Consider the following 23,378-nt stretch of genomic DNA (forward strand, 5'->3'; position numbering starts at 1 on the left):
CTGTCTGCTCCTGCTGTGATGTACCATGTATAATGGGTATCCAGTCTTTAGGTCGACACTCATTAGGGCGACCACTAATGGGTGACATTAATGGGCGCATTAGGTCGACATGGCAAAGGTCGACATGAGTTTTAAAAATAAATAAATAATTTTGAAAACTTTTTCATACTTTACGATCTTTACGATCCACGTGGACTACGACTGGGAATAGTAACCTGTGCCGAGCGCAGGGGTAGCACAGTGAGGCACCTTGACCGAAGCACGGTGAGCTATGCGAGTGGACACGGTGCACTAATTGGGGTTCCCAATCACTTTCCGAAGATAACGACAACCCAAATTTAAAAAAAAAAACTTGTGTCGACATTTTTCCATGTTGACATTATCTATGTTGACCTAATGACCGCGTCGCCCTATTTCATGTGCCGACCTAGTGACTGTCGACCTAGTTACTGTAGACCTAACGAACCACACCCATATGATGTACTTTTTATTAAGTGGTTCCCAGGTAGCAGGTGTCACAATGGTATGGGGGATTATGTATCACTGGTGGCAGTGGGGCGTCACCAACTATCATTTCATACTGATGCATATGGTGGAGAGAAGAGATATTTACTGCCTCAGCCGTTGCCCAAAGTTTTCTATGGGGACTGGGAGAATGCATTTACCAAGCTCTGAAAAATTCAACTTTTTGACGCTGACACAGAGAGGCTAGGTTACCTCTATGGGGGTGTAAGGCGAAACTTATGATTTGGATGGATGTGATGCCATTGGCATATTGCTTCCATTCCGCTGAACCGATTTCTCCCCAAAGATACACACTCACAAACAGTGTCGGACTGGGCCATGTAGAGCCCACCGGGGGAATACAGTGGTAGGGGCCCGTGTTAAGCGGTATGGCCAGTCTGCAGAGGGGGTGTGGCCTGCCACCTCATTACTTTGACTAACCATTAGAGAGTGCAACTTCTGGACACCTTCATAAATATATACAGTAAATTCAGCTGCTGCATGCATGATAATGTACCAGATTAATAGCAGCAATGCACTGTTTAAAAATAAAATACACCATAGGTCAGTAAAAGGTAACATGTGTATAATGTACAATTCAAGTGCACAGTCTGGAACCTGATCCTTAGAGCAGGAGGTGGCCCCCAGGCAGTGAGGCCCCACCGGTGGTTTCCCCTGTTCCCCTGTGGTCCAGTCCAAGCCTGCTCACAAACAACATTCTATATATAATAAATAGAATTTACAATATGTAACGTTTTGTAACACAAGTAAATAAACATTTATTTTAATGTAACTTGTTCCTAAGGTGAATATTCTGCTGCTGGTTTTGGCGCCTGATAGGTTACAGTTTAGTAAGTGTCTCCACCCAAGTTGTTAAACTACTGTATACAATGGCCCTCATTCCGAGTTGTTCGCTCGGTATTTTTCATCGCATCGCAGTGAAAATCCGCTTAGTACGCATGCGCAATGTTCGCACTGCGACTGCGCCAAGTAACTTTACTATGAAGAAAGTATTTTTACTCACGGCTTTTTCTTCGCTCCGGCGAACGTAATGTGATTGACAGGAAATGGGTGTTACTGGGCGGAAACACGGCGTTTCAGGGGCGTGTGGCTGAAAACGCTACCGTTTCCGGAAAAAACGCAGGAGTGGCCGGGGAAACGGTGGGAGTGCCTGGGCGAACGCTGGGTGTGTTTGTGACGTCAACCAGGAACGACAAGCACTGAAATGATCGCACAGGCAGAGTAAGTCTGGAGCTACTCTGAAACTGCTAAGTAGTTAGTAATCGCATTATTGCGAATACATCGGTCGCAATTTTATGAAGCTAAGATTCACTCCCAGTAGGCGGCGGCTTAGCGTGTGTAACTCTGCTAAAATCGCCTTGCGACCGATCAACTCGGAATGAGGGCCAATATTTTCCTTGATGCTACCTTGGAAAACACCCCACTTCCAGTTTGTCCAGTTTATATAGTGCTATTATCACAATAAGTAACCTACATTCATGTACTGTATATACACAATATATGTCACTACTACACAGGTTTTACTGATCTTGTAAACAGAAAACATACTGTACTTATTTTGCAGGCAGATGTCCAGCAACTGTATCCAAAGCTGACCGATAACTTTGTCACTTGTGATGTAAAGGATAAAACCTGCTGCCTAAGAGGACTGTCTGTCGGGGACTCTCGCAGAGGTAGGTTCATTACCACACTATTATTACATAAAGTTATTTACACAGTCATCAATGGGAAATATCAAAGCTGTAGGGCAGGGCAAGGGGGCAGCTCGCCCCCCCAAACATAGAGAGGCGCCGGTCTGAACGGGAGGAGCGATGTGCGGTCAGATGAAAGACCGCACATTGCATCCTCCGCTCCGTGCAGTGTATATGAATAGTAGCCACAGCATTGTTGTGACCCTCCACCTACTCCCTGGTGGTCCCGGCGCCAGGCTCACAGTGCATCGCTCCCAGGCTCCTCCTCCCGCCACCCACTCACAGAGAGACGCCGGTCATGTACGGGACGGGAGGAGCGATGTGCGGTCAGGTGAAAGACCACACATTGCATCCTCTGCTCATTGAGTCAGTGGCAGTGTAGGGATTCGGAATGTGTAGCCGGCAACGCATCATCATTGTGCCCCTCCTACTCCCTGTTGTCCCGGCAGCCAGCCTCACCTATAATGCTGTGTTGCACCCAAGCTCCTCCTCCCGCTCATTAATAATAAATAAATCATTCTATTATATGGTGGTTCCACTACTATTCTTTAAGGGGGTGATAAGGATATACAGATGTACACACACACACTCATCATTGCCGCAATGCGTACGCGCTGAACTGTGACTAAGTGCAGTCGGCAATAACACGATTGAAGTCTATGGCATGTGCGTGCGTACGCACACGTGCGCCATAGACGTGGGCACACTAGTCGCGCCACACATCACGGCAACGATAAGCGTGGCTACATCTGTAGGGTAATGATTGCTAAGGTTCTTTCAAAAAAGTGTAGTGTAAAATATATGTTTATGTATATGCCGTGATGGCACCTGTAAGAAAGAAAAAAAAAGGTGCGGCAACTTACAGTAGTTGTTCAGTGCCGCTCGTTTTCCCCACCAGTCCTCATACCAGCAGAAACAGGTGGTGACTCAAGCCATAGCTGACCGTACCTCATGTGGTAGTTTGAGAGAGTTAGCCCCCATCTTAGGTGACCGGTAGCTAATTCAAGTATTTGCGCAACTAGCCCCGTGCCAGATCGCAGTGGCAGTATTCATTTCAGGAAATTAGCTGCGTTAAGCAACTTCTCTCTTCTAAGTGATGGACATTCTGCAGTTACAGCGCACCCAGCAGTTTGCGTAGGTCTAACCAGCCGTGGCTGCTACTGTCAGTCACCTCGGCGCCAGCACTGCACTGGTCACTGCTAGTGCTTGATCTACTTCCTGCTACATGGGGCACATGGTTGGAAACTAGAGTGACATCAAACAACCAGATATTCAGCTAGCGATTGCACAATTGAAGTCAATGGCGTGCACGCCATAGATGCAGGCATACTAGTCATGCCATCCATGTTGTGATGATGAGCGTGGCTAAATTTGTACATGAGGCAGCCAAAAAAATAGTATGTATTGTATTCGGCTTTTCTGGGTGTGGGAATTTAAGGGTAAATGTTTTACCTTGCTATATTGGGAAGAAGCGGTATAGTGCACATTATGCGCTATACGACCATGTCCATATCGGCACTGCCGTCTGAAAGATAGCAGGCCGATATGCGCGGGCTGTGCGATGCTGACCGTTCCGACACCTGCAGCTGTCGATTTTGACAGCTGCATGTGGTGATGCCCATAGACCACAGCAGGGACAGAGCTGTCTCTGACTGTGGCGGGTGCCGACTAGAGATGAGCGGGTTCGGTTCCTCGGAAACCGAACCCGCCCGAACTTCAGTTTTTTTTACACGGGTCCGAGCGACTCGGATCTTCCCTCCTTGCTCGGTTAACCCGAGCGCGCCCGAACGTCATCATCCCGCTGTCGGATTCTCGCGAGGCTCGGATTCTATCGCGAGACTCGGATTCTATATAAGGAGCCGCGCGTCGCCGCCATTTTCACACGTGCATTGAGATTGATAGGGAGAGGACGTGGCTGGCGTCCTCTCCGTTTATAGAGAGTGAGACTAGAGTAGAGAGAGACACAGTATTATTTACTTTAGTAATTTTGGGGAGCATTAGGAGGAGTACTACTACTTGCTGAAGTGATAGTGTGACTGTATATCTGACTTGTGGGGGAGACAGTGGGGAGCAGTTAGAGTCTGAGAGCAGGAGTACATATTTTAACGTACAGTGCACACTTTTGCTGGCACTCTGCTGCCAGAGTGCCACACTGCCATTGTGACCACACTGACCACCAGTATATATTGTGATTGTCTGCTTAGGAGTACTACTTGCAAGTTGCTGATAGTGTGACCAGTGACCTGACCACCAGTTTAATTAATCACCACCAGTTTAATATATATATATATATATATATATATATATATATATAAAATTGTATATAATATATATATAATTGTATATGTATACCGCACCTACCCGTGTTTTTTTTTTCTTTCTTCTTGATACATACTACTATAGTAGCTTACTGTAGCAGTCTGCGGTGCTGCTGAGCTGACAGTGTCCAGCAGGTCCGTCATCAGTCATTACATAATAAATATATATACCTGTCCGGCTGCAGTACTAGTGATATTATATATATATATATATATATATATTAATTTCATCTCATTATCATCCAGTCTATATTAGCAGCAGACACAGTACGGTAGTCCACGGCTGTAGCTACCTCTGTGTCGGCAGTCGCTGGTCCATCCATAATTGTATACCACCTACCCGTGGTTTTTTCTCTCTCTTTCTTCTTGATACATACTACTATAGCAGCTTACTGTAGCAGTCTGCGGTGCTGCTGAGCTGACAGTGTCCAGCAGGTCCGTCATCAGTCATTACATAATAAATATATATACCTGTCCGGCTGCAGTACTAGTGATATTATATATATATATATATATATATATATATTAATTTCATCTCATTATCATCCAGTCTATATTAGCAGCAGACACAGTACGGTAGTCCACGGCTGTAGCTACCTCTGTGTCGGCAGTCGCTGGTCCATCCATAATTGTATACCACCTACCCGTGGTTTTTTTTTTCTCTTTCTTCTTGATACATACTACTATAGTAGCTTACTGTAGCAGTCTGCGGTGCTGCTGAGCTGACAGTGTCCAGCAGGTCCGTCATCAGTCATTACATAATAAATATATATACCTGTCCGGCTGCAGTACTAGTGATATTATATATATATATATATATATATATTAATTTCATCTCATATCATCCAGTCTATATTAGCAGCAGACACAGTACGGTAGTCCACGGCTGTAGCTACCTCTGTGTCGGCAGTCGCTGGTCCATCCATAATTGTATACCACCTACCCGTGGTTTTTTTTTTCTCTTTCTTCTTGATACATACTACTATAGTAGCTTACTGTAGCAGTCTGCGGTGCTGCTGAGCTGACAGTGTCCAGCAGGTCCGTCATCAGTCATTACATAATAAATATATATACCTGTCCGGCTGCAGTACTAGTGATATTATATATATATATATATATATATATATATTAATTTCATCTCATTATCATCCAGTCTATATTAGCAGCAGACACAGTACGGTAGTCCACGGCTGTAGCTACCTCTGTGTCGGCAGTCGCTGGTCCATCCATAATTGTATACCACCTACCCGTGTTTTTTTTTTCTCTTTCTTCTTGATACATACTACTATAGTAGCTTACTGTAGCAGTCTGCGGTGCTGCTGAGCTGACAGTGTCCAGCAGGTCCGTCATCAGTCATTACATAATAAATATATATACCTGTCCGGCTGCAGTACTAGTGATATTATATATATATATATATTAATTTCATCTCATTATCATCCAGTCTATATTAGCAGCAGACACAGTACGGTAGTCCACGGCTGTAGCTACCTCTGTGTCGGCAGTCGCTGGTCCATCCATAATTGTATACCACCTACCCGTGGTTTTTTTTTTTTCTCTTTCTTCTTGATACATACTACTATAGTAGCTTACTGTAGCAGTCGGCGGTGCTGCTGAGCTGACAGTGTCCAGCAGGTCCGTCATCAGTCATTACATAATAAATATATATACCTGTCCGGCTGCAGTACTAGTGATATTATATATATATATATATATATATATATATTAATTTCATCTCATTATCATCCAGTCTATATTAGCAGCAGACACAGTACGGTAGTCCATGGCTGTAGCTACCTCTGTGTCGGCAGTCGCTGGTCCATCCATAATTGTATACCACCTACCCGTGTTTTTTTTTTCTCTTTCTTCTTGATACATACTACTATAGTAGCTTACTGTAGCAGTCTGCGGTGCTGCTGAGCTGACAGTGTCCAGCAGGTCCGTCATCAGTCATTACATAATAAATATATATACCTGTCCGGCTGCAGTACTAGTGATATTATATATATATATATATATATTAATTTCATCTCATATCATCCAGTCTATATTAGCAGCAGACACAGTACGGTAGTCCACGGCTGTAGCTACCTCTGTGTCGGCAGTCGCTGGTCCATCCATAATTGTATACCACCTACCCGTGGTTTTTTTTTTCTCTTTCTTCTTGATACATACTACTATAGTAGCTTACTGTAGCAGTCTGCGGTGCTGCTGAGCTGACAGTGTCCAGCAGGTCCGTCATCAGTCATTACATAATAAATATATATACCTGTCCGGCTGCAGTACTAGTGATATTATATATATATATATATATATATATATATTAATGTCATCTCATTATCATCCAGTCTATATTAGCAGCAGACACAGTACGGTAGTCCACGGCTGTAGCTTCCTCTGTGTCGGCAGTCGCTGGTCCATCCATAATTGTATACCACCTACCCGTGGTTTTTTTTTCTCTTTCTTCTTGATACATACTACTATAGTAGCTTACTGTAGCAGTCTGCGGTGCTGCTGAGCTGACAGTGTCCAGCAGGTCCGTCATCAGTCATTACATAATAAATATATATACCTGTCCGGCTGCAGTACTAGTGATATTATATATATATATATATATATATATATATATTAATTTCATCTCATTATCATCCAGTCTATATTAGCAGCAGACACAGTACGGTAGTCCACGGCTGTAGCTACCTCTGTGTCGGCAGTCGCTGGTCCATCCATAATTGTATACCACCTACCCGTGGTTTTTTTTTTCTCTTTCTTCTTGATACATACTACTATAGTAGCTTACTGTAGCAGTCTGCGGTGCTGCTGAGCTGACAGTGTCCAGCAGGTCCGTCATCAGTCATTACATAATAAATATATATACCTGTCCGGCTGCAGTACTAGTGATATTATATATATATATATATATATATTAATTTCATCTCATTATCATCCAGTCTATATTAGCAGCAGACACAGTACGGTAGTCCACGGCTGTAGCTACCTCTGTGTCGGCAGTCGCTGGTCCATCCATAATTGTATACCACCTACCCGTGGTTTTTTTTTTTCTCTTTCTTCTTGATACATACTACTATAGTAGCTTACTGTAGCAGTCTGCGGTGCTGCTGAGCTGACAGTGTCCAGCAGGTCCGTCATCAGTCATTACATAATAAATATATATACCTGTCCGGCTGCAGTACTAGTGATATTATATATATATATATATATATATATATATTAATTTCATCTCATTATCATCCAGTCTATATTAGCAGCAGACACAGTACGGTAGTCCACGGCTGTAGCTACCTCTGTGTCGGCAGTCGCTGGTCCATCCATAATTGTATACCACCTACCCGTGGTTTTTTTTTTTCTCTTTCTTCTTGATACATACTACTATAGTAGCTTACTGTAGCAGTCTGCGGTGCTGCTGAGCTGACAGTGTCCAGCAGGTCCGTCATCAGTCATTACATAATAAATATATATACCTGTCCGGCTGCAGTACTAGTAATATTATATATATATATACAGAGCCGGCCCTAACCAATTTGATGCCCTAGGCAAGATTTTGGCTGGTGCCCCCTAGCACCACCGCTAGTTCCGCCTCTGACCCTGCACCCCTTTCCCAGCACCATCACCCCCCACCCATAGCAGTCCTTTTTTTTGTTTTCCTACCCCCTGTAATTTAAATAAGAACAGTGTGCACATTCGGCGCACAACCCAAAAAGGTATGTGTTTTTGCTTGCAAGGGGCATGACCACACAATAGTACCCCCAATTCAAATTATGCCTCACAATAGTTCAACTTTATTCACAATTTATCATGTGATAGTGTCCCTTATTCACATTACATCACACAGTAGTACCACTTTACCTTATATACGTTACTCCTCACAGTAGTGCCCCTCATTCACATAACATCATACTGAATTTCTCCTTATTCACATTACACCACACCATATTGCTCTTTATTCTCATTACCCCACACCATATTGCTCCTTATTCACATTACACCACACCATATTGCTCTTTATTCACATTAGACCACACTGTAGTGCCCTTTCTATATGTTACGCCATACAGTAGAGCATCTTATACACATAATGCCACACATTGGTAATGCATTTATACACATTATACCACACAGTAATGCCCCTTACACATATGACACACATTATTAATGTCCTTATAAACATAATGCGCCTTGCACATTATGCCAACCCTTATTAATGCCCTTATGCACATAATTTCCCTTACACATATGCCGCACATTATTAGTGCCCTTATACACTTAATGACATGCATAGTGCCTCTTACACATATGTTACACATTATTAATGCCCTTATACACATAATGACACATATAGTTCCTGGCATGAGTCAACTGGCAGCTCTGCTAACTTTGGGTGCCTATTTTTTATGAAAATGCATCTTATTTGCATTGCTATGTGGCTAGTATGCACAAGCAGCTTCTGCTGATTAAAATGATATGTGGCATGCCTATATACTGTGTGCAACTGTGGCTGTATCTGCGTACGAAATGCTACACACAGAATATAGGCATGCCACATATAATTTTAATCAGCAGAAGCTGCTTGTGCCCCTAGGCATACCAGATGCCCTAGGCAATTGCCTAGTTTGCCTATGCCTAAGGCCGGCTCTGTGTGTGTATATATATATATTAATTTCATCTCATTATCATCCAGTCTATATTAGCAGCAGACACAGTACGGTAGTCCACGGCTGTAGCTACCTCTGTGTCGGCAGTCGCTGGTCCATCCATAAGTATACTAGTATCCATCCATCTCCATTGTTTACCTGAGGTGCCTTTTAGTTGTGCCTATTAAAATATGGAGAACAAAAATGTTGAGGTTCCAAAATTAGGGAAAGATCAAGATCCACTTCCACCTCGTGCTGAAGCTGCTGCCACTAGTCATGGCCGAGACGATGAAATGCCAGCAACGTCGTCTGCCAAGGCCGATGCCCAATGTCATAGTACAGAGCATGTAAAATCCAAAACACCAAATATCAGTAAAAAAAGGACTCCAAAATCTAAAATAAAATTGTCGGAGGTGAAGCGTAAACTTGCCAATATGCCATTTACCACACGGAGTGGCAAGGAACGGCTGAGGCCCTGGCCTATGTTCATGGCTAGTGGTTCAGCTTCACATGAGGATGGAAGCACTCAGCCTCTCGCTAGAAAAATGAAAAGACTCAAGCTGGCAAAAGCACCGCAAAGAACTGTGCGTTCTTCGAAATTCCAAATCCACAAGGAGAGTCCAATTGTGTCGGTTGCGATGCCTGACCTTCCCAACACTGGACGTGAAGAGCATGCGCCTTCCACCATTTGCACGCCCCCTGCAAGTGCTGGAAGGAGCACCCGCAGTCCAGTTCCTGATAGTCAGATTGAAGATGTCAGTGTTGAAGTACACCAGGATGAGGAGGATATGGGTGTTGCTGGCGCTGGGGAGGAAATTGACAAGGAGGATTCTGATGGTGAGGTGGTTTGTTTAAGTCAGGCACCCGGGGAGACACCTGTTGTCCATGGGAGGAATAGGGCCGTTGACATGCCTGGTGAAAATACCAAAAAAAATCAGCTCTTCGGTGTGGAAGTATTTCACCAGAAATGCGGACAACATTTGTCAAGCCGTGTGTTGCCTTTGTCAAGCTGTAATAAGTAGGGGTAAGGACGTTAACCACCTCGGAACATCCTCCCTTATACGTCACCTGCAGCGCATTCATAATAAGTCAGTGACAAGTTCAAAAACTTTGGGCGACAGCGGAAGCAGTCCACTGACCAGTAAATCCCTTCCTCTTGTAACCAAGCTCACGCAAACCACCCCACCAACTCCCTCAGTGTCAATTTCCTCCTTCCTCAGGAATGCCAATAGTCCTGCAGGCCATGTCACTGGCAATTCTGACGAGTCCTCTCCTGCCTGGGATTCCTCCGATGCATCCTTGCGTGTAACGCCTACTGCTGCTGGCGCTGCTGTTGTTGCTGCTGGGAGTCGATGGTCATCCCAGAGGGGAAGTCGTAAGCCCACTTTTACTACTTCCACCAAGCAATTGACTGTCCAACAGTCCTTTGCGAGGAAGATGAAATATCACAGCAGTCATCCTGTTGCAAAGCGGATAACTGAGGCCTTGACAACTATGTTGGTGTTAGACGTGCGTCCGGTATCCGCCGTTAGTTCACAGGGAACTAGACAATTTCTTGAGGTAGTGTGCCCCCGTTACCAAATACCATCTAGGTTCCACTTCTCTAGGCAGGCGATACCGAGAATGTACACGGACGTCAGAAAAGACTCACCAGTGTCCTAAAAAATGCAGTTGCACCCAATGTCCACTTAACCACGGACATGTGGACAAGTGGAGCAGGGCAGGGTCAGGACTATATGACTGTGACAGCCCACTGGGTAGATGTCCAGCAGGTCCGTCATCAGTCATTACATAATAAATATATATACCTGTCCGGCTGCAGTACTAGTGATAATATATATATATATATTAATTTTATCTCATTATCATCCAGTCTATATTAGCAGCAGACACAGTACGGTAGTCCACGGCTGTAGCTACCTCTGTGTCGGCAGTCGCTGGTCCATCCATAAGTATACTAGTATCCATCCATCTCCATTGTTTACCTGAGGTGCCTTTTAGTTGTGCCTATTAAAATATGGAGAACAAAAATGTTGAGGTTCCAAAATTAGGGAAAGATCAAGATCCACTTCCACCTCGTGCTGAAGCTGCTGCCACTAGTCATGGCCGAGACGATGAAATGCCAGCAACGTCGTCTGCCAAGGCCGATGCCCAATGTCATAGTACAGAGCATGTAAAATCCAAAACACCAAATATCAGTAAAAAAAGGACTCCAAAATCTAAAATAAAATTGTCGGAGGAGAAGCGTAAACTTGCCAATATGCCATTTACCACACGGAGTGGCAAGGAACGGCTGAGGCCCTGGCCTATGTTCATGGCTAGTGGTTCAGCTTCACATGAGGATGGAAGCACTCAGCCTCTCGCTAGAAAAATGAAAAGACTCAAGCTGGCAAAAGCACCGCAAAGAACTGTGCGTTCTTCGAAATTCCAAATCCACAAGGAGAGTCCAATTGTGTCGGTTGCGATGCCTGACCTTCCCAACACTGGACGTGAAGAGCATGCGCCTTCCACCATTTGCACGCCCCCTGCAAGTGCTGGAAGGAGCACCCGCAGTCCAGTTCCTGATAGTCAGATTGAAGATGTCAGTGTTGAAGTACACCAGGATGAGGAGGATATGGGTGTTGCTGGCGCTGGGGAGGAAATTGACAAGGAGGATTCTGATGGTGAGGTGGTTTGTTTAAGTCAGGCACCCGGGGAGACACCTGTTGTCCGTGGGAGGAATAGGGCCGTTGACATGCCTGGTGAAAATACCAAAAAAAATCAGCTCTTCGGTGTGGAAGTATTTCACCAGAAATGCGGACAACATTTGTCAAGCCGTGTGTTGCCTTTGTCAAGCTGTAATAAGTAGGGGTAAGGACGTTAACCACCTCGGAACATCCTCCCTTATACGTCACCTGCAGCGCATTCATAATAAGTCAGTGACAAGTTCAAAAACTTTGGGCGACAGCGGAAGCAGTCCACTGACCAGTAAATCCCTTCCTCTTGTAACCAAGCTCACGCAAACCACCCCACCAACTCCCTCAGTGTCAATTTCCTCCTTCCTCAGGAATGCCAATAGTCCTGCAGGCCATGTCACTGGCAATTCTGACGAGTCCTCTCCTGCCTGGGATTCCTCCGATGCATCCTTGCGTGTAACGCCTACTGCTGCTGGCGCTGCTGTTGTTGCTGCTGGGAGTCGATGGTCATCCCAGAGGGGAAGTCGTAAGCCCACTTTTACTACTTCCACCAAGCAATTGACTGTCCAACAGTCCTTTGCGAGGAAGATGAAATATCACAGCAGTCATCCTGTTGCAAAGCGGATAACTGAGGCCTTGACAACTATGTTGGTGTAAGACGTGCGTCCGGTATCCGCCGTTAGTTCACAGGGAACTAGACAATTTCTTGAGGTAGTGTGCCCCCGTTACCAAATACCATCTAGGTTCCACTTCTCTAGGCAGGCGATACCGAGAATGTACACGGACGTCAGAAAAGACTCACCAGTGTCCTAAAAAATGCAGTTGCACCCAATGTCCACTTAACCACGGACATGTGGACAAGTGGAGCAGGGCAGGGTCAGGACTATATGACTGTGACAGCCCACTGGGTAGATGTATGGACTCCCGCCGCAAGAACAGCAGCAGCGGCACCAGTAGCGGCATCTCGCAAACGCCAACTCTTTCCTAGGCAGGCTACGCTTTGTATCACCGGTTTCCAGAATACGCACACAGCTGAAAACCTCTTACGGCAACTGAGGAAGATCATCGCGGAATGGCTTACCCCAATTGGACTCTCCTGTGGATTTGTGGCATCGGACAACGCCAGCAATATTGTGTGTGCATTAAATATGGGCAAATTCCAGCACGTCCCATGTTTTGCACATACCTTGAATTTGGTGGTGCAGAATTTTTAAAAAAACGACAGGGGCGTGCAAGAGATGCTGTCGGTGGCCAGAAGAATTGCGGGACACTTTCGGCGTACAGGCACCACGTACAGAAGACTGGAGCACCACCAAAAACGCCTGAACCTGCCCTGCCATCATCTGAAGCAAGAAGTGGTAACGAGGTGGAATTCAACCCTATATATGCTTCAGAGGTTGGAGGAGCAGCAAAAGGCCATTCAAGCCTATACAATTGAGCACGATATAGGAGGTGGAATGTACCTGTCTCAAGCGCAGTGGAGAATGATTTCAACGTTGTGCAAGGTTCTGCAACCTTTTGAACTTGCCACACGTGAAGTCAGTTCAGACACTGCCAGCCTGAGTCAGGTCATTCCCCTCATCAGGCTTTTGCAGAAGAAGCTGGAGGCATTGAAGGAGGAGCTAAAAGGGAGCGATTCCGCTAGGCATGTGGGACTTGGGGATGGAGCCCTTAATTCGCTTAACAAGGATTCACGGGTGGTCAATCTGTTGAAATCAAAGCACTACATTTTGGCCACCGTGCTCGATCCTAGATTTAAAACCTACCTTGGATCTCTCTTTCCGGCAGACACAAGTCTGCTGGGGTTCAAAGACCTGCTGGTGACAAAATTGTCAAGTCAAGCGGAACGCGACCTGTCAACATCTCCTCCTTCACATTCTCCCGCAACTGGGGGTGCGAGGAAAAGGCTCAGAATTCCGAGCCCACCCGCTGGCGGTGATGCAGGGCAGTCTGGAGCGACTGCTGATGCTGACATCTGGTCCGGACTGAAGGACCTGACAACGATTACGGACATGTCGTCTACTGTCACTGCATATGATTCTCTCCCCATTGAAAGAATGGTGGAGGATTATATGAGTGACCGCATCCAAGTAGGCACGTCAGACAGTCCGTACTTATACTGGCAGGAAAAAGACGCAATTTGGAGGCCCTTGCACAAACTGGCTTTATTCTACCTAAGTTGCCCTCCCACAAGTGTGTACTCCGAAAGAGTGTTTAGTGCCGCCGCTCACCTTGTCAGCAATCGGCGTACGAGGTTACTTCCAGAAAATGTGGAGAAGATGATGTTCATTAAAATGAATTATAATCAATTCCTCCGTGGAGACATTGACCAGCAGCAATTGCCTCCACAAAGTACACAGGGAGCTGAGATGGTGGATTCCAGTGGGGACGAATTGATAATCTGTGAGGAGCGGGATGTACATGGTGATATATCGGAGGATGATGATGAGGTGGACATCTTGCCTCTGTAGAGCCAGTTTGTGCAAGGAGAGATTAATTGCTTCTTTTTCGGTGGGGGTCCAAACCAACCCGTCATTTCAGTCACAGTCGTGTGGCAGACCCTGTCACTGAAATGATGGGTTGGTTAAAGTGTGCATGTCCTGTTTATACAACATAAGGGTGGGTGGGAGGGCCCAAGGACAATTCCATCTTGCACCTCTTTTTTCTTTCATTTTTCTTTGCGTCATGTGCTGTTTGGGGAGTGTTTTTTGGAAGGGCCATCCTGCGTGACACTGCAGTGCCACTCCTAGATGGGCCAGGTGTTTGTGTCGGCCACTAGGGTCGCTTAGCTTACTCACACAGCTACCTCATTGCGCCTCTTTTTTTCTTCTTTGCGTCATGTGCTGTTTGGGGAGTGTTTTTTGGAAGGGCCATCCTGCGTGACACTGCAGTGCCACTCCTAGATGGGCCAGGTGTTTGTGTCGGCCACTAGGGTCGCTTATCTTACTCACACAGCTACCTCATTGCGCCTCTTTTTTTCTTCTTTGCGTCATGTGCTGTTTGGGGAGTGTTTTTTGGAAGGGCCATCCTGCGTGACACTGCAGTGCCACTCCTAGATGGGCCAGGTGTTTGTGTCGGCCACTAGGGTCGCTTATCTTACTCACACAGCTACCTCATTGCGCCTCTTTTTTTCTTCTTTGCGTCATGTGCTGTTTGGGGAGTATTTTTTGGAAGGGCCATCCTGCGTGACACTGCAGTGCCACTCCTAGATGGGCCAGGTGTTTGTGTCGGCCACTAGGGTCGCTTAGCTTACTCACACAGCTACCTCATTGCGCCTCTTTTTTTCTTCTTTGCGTCATGTGCGGTTTGGGGAGTGTTTTTTGGAAGGGCCATCCTGCGTGACACTGCAGTGCCACTCCTAGATGGGCCAGGTGTTTGTGTCGGCCACTAGGGTCGCTTATCTTACTCACACAGCTACCTCATTGCGCCTCTTTTTTTCTTCTTTGCGTCATGTGCTGTTTGGGGAGTGTTTTTTGGAAGGGCCATCCTGCGTGACACTGCAGTGCCACTCCTAGATGGGCCAGGTGTTTGTGTCGGCCACTAGGGTCGCTTAGCTTACTCACACAGCTACCTCATTGTGCCTCTTTTTTTCTTCTTTGCGTCATGTGCTGTTTGGGGAGTGTTTTTTGGAAGGGCCATCCTGCGTGACACTGCAGTGCCACTCCTAGATGGGCCAGGTGTTTGTGTCGGCCACTATGGTCGCTTATCTTACTCACACAGCTACCTCATTGCGCCTCTTTTTTTCTTCTTTGCGTCATGTGCTGTTTGGGGAGTGTTTTTTGGAAGGGCCATCCTGCGTGACACTGCAGTGCCACTCCTAGATGGGCCAGGTGTTTGTGTCGGCCACTAGGGTCACTTAGCTTACTCACACAGCTACCTCATTGCGCCTCTTTTTTTCTTCTTTGCGTCATGTGCTGTTTGGGGAGTGTTTTTTGGAAGGGCCATCCTGCGTGACACTGCAGTGCCACTCCTAGATGGGCCAGGTGTTTGTGTCGGCCACTAGGGTCGCTTATCTTACTCACACAGCTACCTCATTGCGCCTCTTTTTTTCTTCTTTGCGTCATGTGCTGTTTGGGGAGTGTTTTTTGGAAGGGCCATCCTGCGTGACACTGCAGTGCCACTCCTAGATGGGCCAGGTGTTTGTGTCGGCCACTAGGGTCGCTTAGCTTAGTCATCCAGCGACCTCGGTGCAAATTTTAGGACTAAAAATAATATTGTGAGGTGTGAGGTGTTCAGAATAGACTGAAAATGAGTGGAAATTATGGTTTTTGAGGTTAATAATACTTTGGGATCAAAATGACCCCCAAATTCTATGATTTAAGCTGTTTTTTAGTGTTTTTTGAAAAAAACACCCGAATCCAAAACACACCCGAATCCGACAAAAAAAATTCGATGAGGTTTTGCCAAAACGCGGTCGAACCCAAAACACGGCCGCGGAACCGAACTCAAAACCAAAACACAAAACCCGAAAAATTTCAAGTGCACATCTCTAGTGCCGACTCCGGAGTGCGCTGGGGATCCCGTGCAAGTAGCGAGATCCCGTGCATGCGCAGAGGAGTCATCTGTGAAGGAGATACAGCGCGTCAGCTCTGAGCTGATTAGTTGTGAGCTCAGGGGGACATCGCCGGAGGCGTGAGCTTTCACTCCCCCACTTCGTCAGACAAGATGTTCATACATCTTGTTGATGTCTCTTCCTGCTTCGCCTCTGTAATGAGGCGAAGCAGGAAGTATTATAGCGGCACGATGCATGCCGCTATAATACATTTACCTGTTAGTGTGGATCTGGCATTTTCAATGTATTTTGTGTGGACCTGGCCTAATGTCCTAATAGCAAAATGATGGCAGGGCATGCTGGGATCTGTAGTTCCACAACAGCTGGAGGGCCACATGTGGAATACCCCTGCTGTATTGTATGTCAGTGTGAAACATTTACCTATACTTAATTTTGTATGGCAGTCTCCCAAAGGCACTCTTGGAGGGGGGGTGACATTTAGCGATTCAGCAATTTAGGGGCGCCGAAATGAGATTATATCTTGCCCCCCAACCTAAAAATGTTTTGACGCCCCTGAATCATACACTTACAATACCTTGTATCAGAAGTTTAAATACTTTATATATGTACACTGTGTGTATATATACACATATATATATATATATATATACACACGTTTTGGTCAATATAGACCTTTGTGAGCAGCGCATCGAAGTGATAATAGCACCATATCCAAAGAAAGAACAGCATAAAACCAACTTGCCTAAAACTCCATAAATGGGAGTGAAATTAATTGAATTCCCATAATCCGCTGGACAAGCACCCGCCACAAAAATTTGATGTGTTCCATTCCTAAAAGTATAGCTGGACACCAGAAAAGCACCAAAAAATAATTGGAGACACAGCGCTGATAAATACTATACATCATTCAAAAGCATTGATTCCCCCCTCACCAACTGTCATTACAGCAAATACATGCCACAATTGTTAAGGTTCTTTTCACCCAAATAGGTAGACCCAACGCAAGCGTGATGACATCACATCTGTCGACAGCGGGACTTAACATCCAGCTTTATTAGCTACAAGAAAACAGACCACTTGTATATACTTCACTATTAAACTCATAATTTACATAGTAACCCATAGTAGGTATAACAAAACAGTGGATTCTCTCTATCAGTGGTGCAAGTAGAATTTTTTTCTTAGTGGTACTGATAGTAAAATGGGCGTGGTCACATGTCATGAGGAGGTGAGGTCACACAAAACTAGGGGAGTGGCTACATGACATTAGGGGCATGGCCACATTATGCCATACTGTAACGCCCCTTACACATTATGCCAAACACTGTAATGCCCATTAGACATTATGCCACACACCGTAATGCTTATTACACATTATGCCACATACCGTAATGCTCATTACGCATTATGCCACACCCCATAATGCCCACTACACATTATACCACACACCGTAAGACCCATTACACATTATGTCACACACCGTAATGCCCATTACACATTAAGCCACACACCATAATGCCTTACATATTATACCACACACCGTAATGCTTATTACATATTATGCCACACACAGTTTTGCCACTGACACCATTTTTCAAAAAATGCCCCATATAAATTATGCCCCAGCGGTGGGCTGATGGTACTGTGTACCACCACCATATTTCTTAATGGTACACCGTACCACCCTACTTTCAGCACTGCTCTCTCTCTCTATATATATAGCACTACTAAAGTCATATCAACCCATGTAAGGCATAGCAGACTAAAATAAGACACCAATGGGCATCAATAATTATTCCAGAATAATTAACATCAAGGAGTAAATGTAATAGGGTGCGAGATGCCAGAGGTGCGGGTGTTTGTGCGAGAATGCCTTTATTGTTAAAGTGGCAATCATTTGCAAGGCAAAACAGGTTTGGTTTTACCTTGTAAATGATTTCTGCTTTATAATTACTGACATTCTCATACAATTCCCTGCACCGCTGTCATCACGCACCCTATTACATTTAAGCCCAAATTTGTCATTGGGAATGTAGACTTTCAGGAGTAATAGGTGTACAAAAATACAAATAGTATAACACCAACCTTATAACACAAGCAAAGGTTTTGTTGGATGTACCTGAACAGAGTGCTTGTCTGATGGAACTACGATGGTCTGCCATGCTTTCTCTGAACACCTGGATTTTAATTTCCGACATACACCAACCCACACGGGCATGTAAGAAGGTAGAGATCACATGGTCCATTAGACAATGTAGTTTATAACAAGTTTTCATAGCCCTGTTGCTATGTGGATGTGGAAATACTGGGCCTTTACAAGTTGCACAATTATTGCATTTAAAGCAACCTGGTTTGCTTGCATTTATCTAGATGCTAATATTCTTGTGTAGTTAACTCGGGGGCATTAGCAGTTGCTTTAAGTTCAGTCCCCGCCAAAACGCCATCAGAGGTGGTTTCCGTGGGGAACCTTTAAGTCCGGGGGGTAAATTTACTAAGATGGGGGTTCTATTTAAGATGGGATGTTGCCCATAGCAACCGATCAGATTCCAGGTATTATCTTCTAGAAGGTGCTAGATAAATGAGAAGTAGAAGCTGATTGGTTGCTATGGGCAACATCCCATCTTAAATAGAACTCCCATCTTAGTAAATTTACCCCTGGGTCTGATATGACCACATTCCAGTTTCTCTTGATGGATCTTTTCATCTCAGTGGATAGATGACCATATTTACTTACAAAGATCATCTGTTTCTTTTCTTCCTTCTTTGTATTGTCAGCCAATCTTTGGCTTGCTCTGGATAAGCACCGCTCAATGGTCCTACTTGAGTAGCTCCTTTGTTTATAACGTTCCTTCAACTCCACTATTTGTAATTCAGCATTGTTGGGCTCTGAGTTGTTCCAAATTATCCTTAGAAATTGGCAGGTGGGTAAACTGTCTGTAAGTTTAGGAGGATGATTGATAGTTGCATATAGGACAGTGTTTCTGTCTGTCTCCTTGGGGTACCTAACCCAGATCCATCTTGGAACACCGTGATATCCAAAAAAATAAATTGACACCCTGGGGTATATTTACAAAGATTCGTGTTTTGGCCGTTTTGAAGGGTGTTTGAACTCGAATGGTATCGGGGGCATTTTACTGCAACTTTTTGAATCCTGATACGGTCATTCACTAAGCTGCCGACTTTTCACAATTCGTATTTTCCGATGTCGATGTGATTCGTAATATCAGGCAGTGTTTTATGGGAGTGATGAGTAAAACACTGCCTGACAAAACACAAGGAATCCCGGACAGATCTGTGAGATCCGTGCAGGGCTTCATTGTGTACCTTAAAAAGGTTTTTAAAGTGTTTAAAAATCTGAAAAAAATTGCGTGGGATCCCCCCCTCCTAAGCATAACCAGCCTCGGGCTCTTTGAGCCGGTCCTGGTTGAAAAAATATGGGGGAAAAATTGACAGGGGTACCCCCATATTTGATCAACCAGCACCGGGCTCTGCGCCTGGTCCTGGTGCAAAACATACGGGGGACAAAAAGCGTAGGGGTCCCCCGTATTTTTTGAACCAGCACCGGGCTCCACTAGTCAAAGAGATAATGCCACAGCCGGGGGACACTTTTATATAGGTCCCTGCGGCCCTGGCATTAAATCACTAACTAGTCACCCCTGGCCGGGGTGCCCCCCCCTCCAGCCACCCAAGGGCCAGGGGTGAAGCCCGAGGCTGTCCCCCCCATCCATGGGCTGCGGATAGGGGCTGATAGCCAAGTGTAAAATAAAAGAATATTGTTTTTTGCACAAGAACTACAATGGTGGGAACTTTGCGGTCAGCGGTTGACCGAAAGTAACCTCACCGCTGACCGCAAAGTTCCCACCATTGGCTACAATGGAGCACATAGGCGCTACATTGTATCTCTGCCGTGTGCTGCCTCACAGACACTACAGGAGCACACAGCCAATCAGGAGAGTGCCACGACGTGGCGCTCCCTGATTGGCTGAAGGGACCCTCTTTGACAGGAGTCAGGGGGGGTCCTGGCAGTCGGGGAAAGGGGTCCCATGTGTAAACATGGGACCCCTTTCAGTGCGTGGTCGGGTTTCCGTTTTTTTGTTTTGCCAAGTACGTGGATTATTAAAAAAGGACACGACACACTGGATTTAGGTGAGTATAATTTTATTTTCAGGTACCCTGGAATTGACGTCGAGACGTGGGCTGAGTCGGCATCTGAACATAGGTAAGTATGTGTGTGTCGGAATGTATGTAATAAAGTTGTACTTTCAAGGTGTGTGTGTCCTGTTTTTATTTGGGTATTTTTTTTGCAGAAGAACTATAGGTACCAGCGGGCCCGTTTAACCCCCGCATGCTGGTACTTGTGGTTCTCCAAGCACCAGCTTGCGGGGGAGGCTTGCAGGGACTTGTAGTTCTTGTGCAAAAAACAATATTTTATTTTACACTTGGCTATCAGCCCCCCATCCGCAGCCCATGGATGGGGGGGACAGCCTCGGGCTTCACCCCTGGCCCTTGGGTGGCTGGAGGGGGGGACCCCTTGATTTAAGGGGTCTCCACTCCTCCAGGGTACCCCGGCCAGGGGTGACTAGTTAGTGATTTAATGCCAGGGCCGCAGGGACCTATATAAAAGTGTCCCCCGGCTGTAGCATTATCTCTCTGACTAGTGGAGCCCGGTGCTGGTTTCAAAAATACGGGGGACCCCTACGTTTTTTGTCCCCCGTATTTTTGGAACCAGGACCAGGCGCAGAGCCCGGTGCTGGTTGATGAAATATGGGGGAACCCCTGTCATTTTTCCCCCCATATTTTTTCAACCAGGACCGGCTCAAAGAGCCCGAGGCTGGTTGTGCTTAGGAGGGCGGACCCCACGCAAATTTTTTTTTCTGTTTTTACACTAAACAGACCCTTTCCCATAGATAACCATGCACAGATCTCACTGATCTGTGCATGGTTATCCAAACTCGACTGGAAAAAGCAGGTCTATTTTTTTGCTGCTTTTTTTAACGAATCGAAAAAAATAGACCCGCACTTGAGCACTCAGAGACTAACACCCAAATATGAATGAATAGTGAATGCCCGTATTGTATGAAATAACAGCCGCGTTTGACCGATGGTCTATTAATTCATATTTCAGAACTTTGCCAATCAAACCATTACGAATAGACCAGACACTGCCGAGTTTTCTGCTTAGTGAATTCCCGGATTGGGACTTAGAAAAAAAAAAACACAAATCGGCCAAACTCGGATTTTTAGTAAATACTGGCACCTGTCTGCATACATGTAAACTGTATTCTCAAAATTGTTTATATATTCAACATCTGTCCTAGAGATTCCACCATATTAATAAAGATCAGGAAAATATTGTGTACATATCTCTTATAATTGAGGCTAGTTATCCCAAACTTAGGCATAATGTAAGTCTTGTCATATTCCTGCATGAAAGTATTAGGGTAAGTGGGTGCAAGGTTTGATCCCATTGCTGTCCTCACTGATTGCTTACAATATTCATCATTATGCATTGAGTGGTTATGGTTTCATACCAATTCCAATAAATCAATTATGAATTCTATAGGTGGGCCTGACAATAGTTTCACTTCACGTAACTTCCCCGATGTTTACGTACATCTCCGATGTTTTGGGTTCTTTGCATGCATTGCATGCAATGCACCTCACTGCATTGCATATTTCAGCAAAGCAGCTGTGTACAAAGACTATGCTAACTGCGTCCGTCTCTAAATCAGGCCCAAAGTATCTATTTACTCCAGAGTACTGAAGCCAGGCTACAGGATACGTTGATTAAGTTGCTTTCCCAAAGCACTGATAGCAAATTTCACTGGACTTCAGTCTGTGGCAAGGCAGAGGTCAGAGGTCTGCATGTCGCTGTAGCATATGTCACTGACATAAATTCATCTCCTTGTTCTGGTCTATCCAACTTTGTCACTATGAGGATAGAGCAAATTGTTCTCTGTAGAGATATTGAGTATGCCTGACACTATAGCTATACACAACTTCAGACTCTTTTAAATTCTCAGAATATGGTGCTGTGATGCTGACTTTCTCCTCTGTTTTATAAGCTGAGTGTGTGATAGCTGTTTATTGCACTTTTGATGATATTTATTACCAGTTATTTATATAGCGCACACATATTCCGCAGCGCTTTAGAGAGAATATTTGGCCATTCACATCAGTCCCAGATTTACGTTTTTGCTGGTGGGTACTCAACGGGAGGCAGCAGCGGAGAATGAGCCGGCAGCTGCGGCAATGACTAATGCCCATTACACATTACACATTATGCAACACACCGTAATGCCCATTACACATTACGCAACACACCATAATGCCCATTACGCAATATGCCATACACCGTAATGCCTATTACACATTATACCACACACCGTAATGAAGAGCGCGTGCGAGCGTAAAATTCTAGGCTGTTAGGATTGCATGGGCTTTACACAATGTTTAGGTTACTTAACAGTTAATAGGCTTGGGGGGTTGGTCTTAATTAGAATAGTGGGAGTGTAGGGAGGAGCTAGCAGACATTTTGTGTGAGACAGGATATGCTTTCTGCCTCTTTCTCTCAGGATTTTTCAGCAGAAGGACCTATGCTCCTGTGAGTAGCTCTTTGACTTAATTTCTTATCTCCAAAATCCTTTTTCTCCACTTTGCTTTATTCTTTCACTAATTCCTATCTATTCTTTAGCCTCTTTATTCTCCCTTCTTTCTTTTATTCCCTCACTATCCCCTTTTTTCATTCTTCTCCTGATGGCCGCTCGCCCACGCAGACGGGCGCACCCCCCTGCTCGCTACCTAGTCCCAGGGTCTGGTGCGGCATCAGCGGTATCTTCCACGCTGGGCCACCGCCAGTCCCTCAGCCCTGCCCTGCTGCCTGCTGCCGCGGGTGCTTCCCCTGGCGGCCTGGGAGCTACTACCGCCGGAGGTCCCGCGACGCGCTCACGTGGGCTCCGGCGGATCGCGGCTACACACGGCGCTTCTCCCGCCCCAGCCCCCTC

At 45.5% G+C, this 23,378-nt stretch overlaps 1 protein-coding gene across 1 annotated transcript in view; it reads left to right on the plus strand.

Moving 5' to 3' along the window:
• The window catches only part of LOC134966004 (circularly permutated Ras protein 1-like), a 231,235-nt gene that overhangs the window by 52,003 nt on the left and 155,854 nt on the right, over positions 1-23,378 (plus strand). Inside the window, exon 2 of the mRNA XM_063942453.1 lies at positions 2,090-2,198. The gene's annotated coding sequence lies outside the window, so the exon portion shown is untranslated. The remainder of the gene's footprint in view (positions 1-2,089; positions 2,199-23,378) is intronic.

The sequence above is a fragment of the Pseudophryne corroboree genome, chromosome 10 (genome assembly GCF_028390025.1).
Source record: "Pseudophryne corroboree isolate aPseCor3 chromosome 10, aPseCor3.hap2, whole genome shotgun sequence".
Classification (NCBI taxonomy): Eukaryota; Metazoa; Chordata; class Amphibia; order Anura; family Myobatrachidae; genus Pseudophryne; species Pseudophryne corroboree.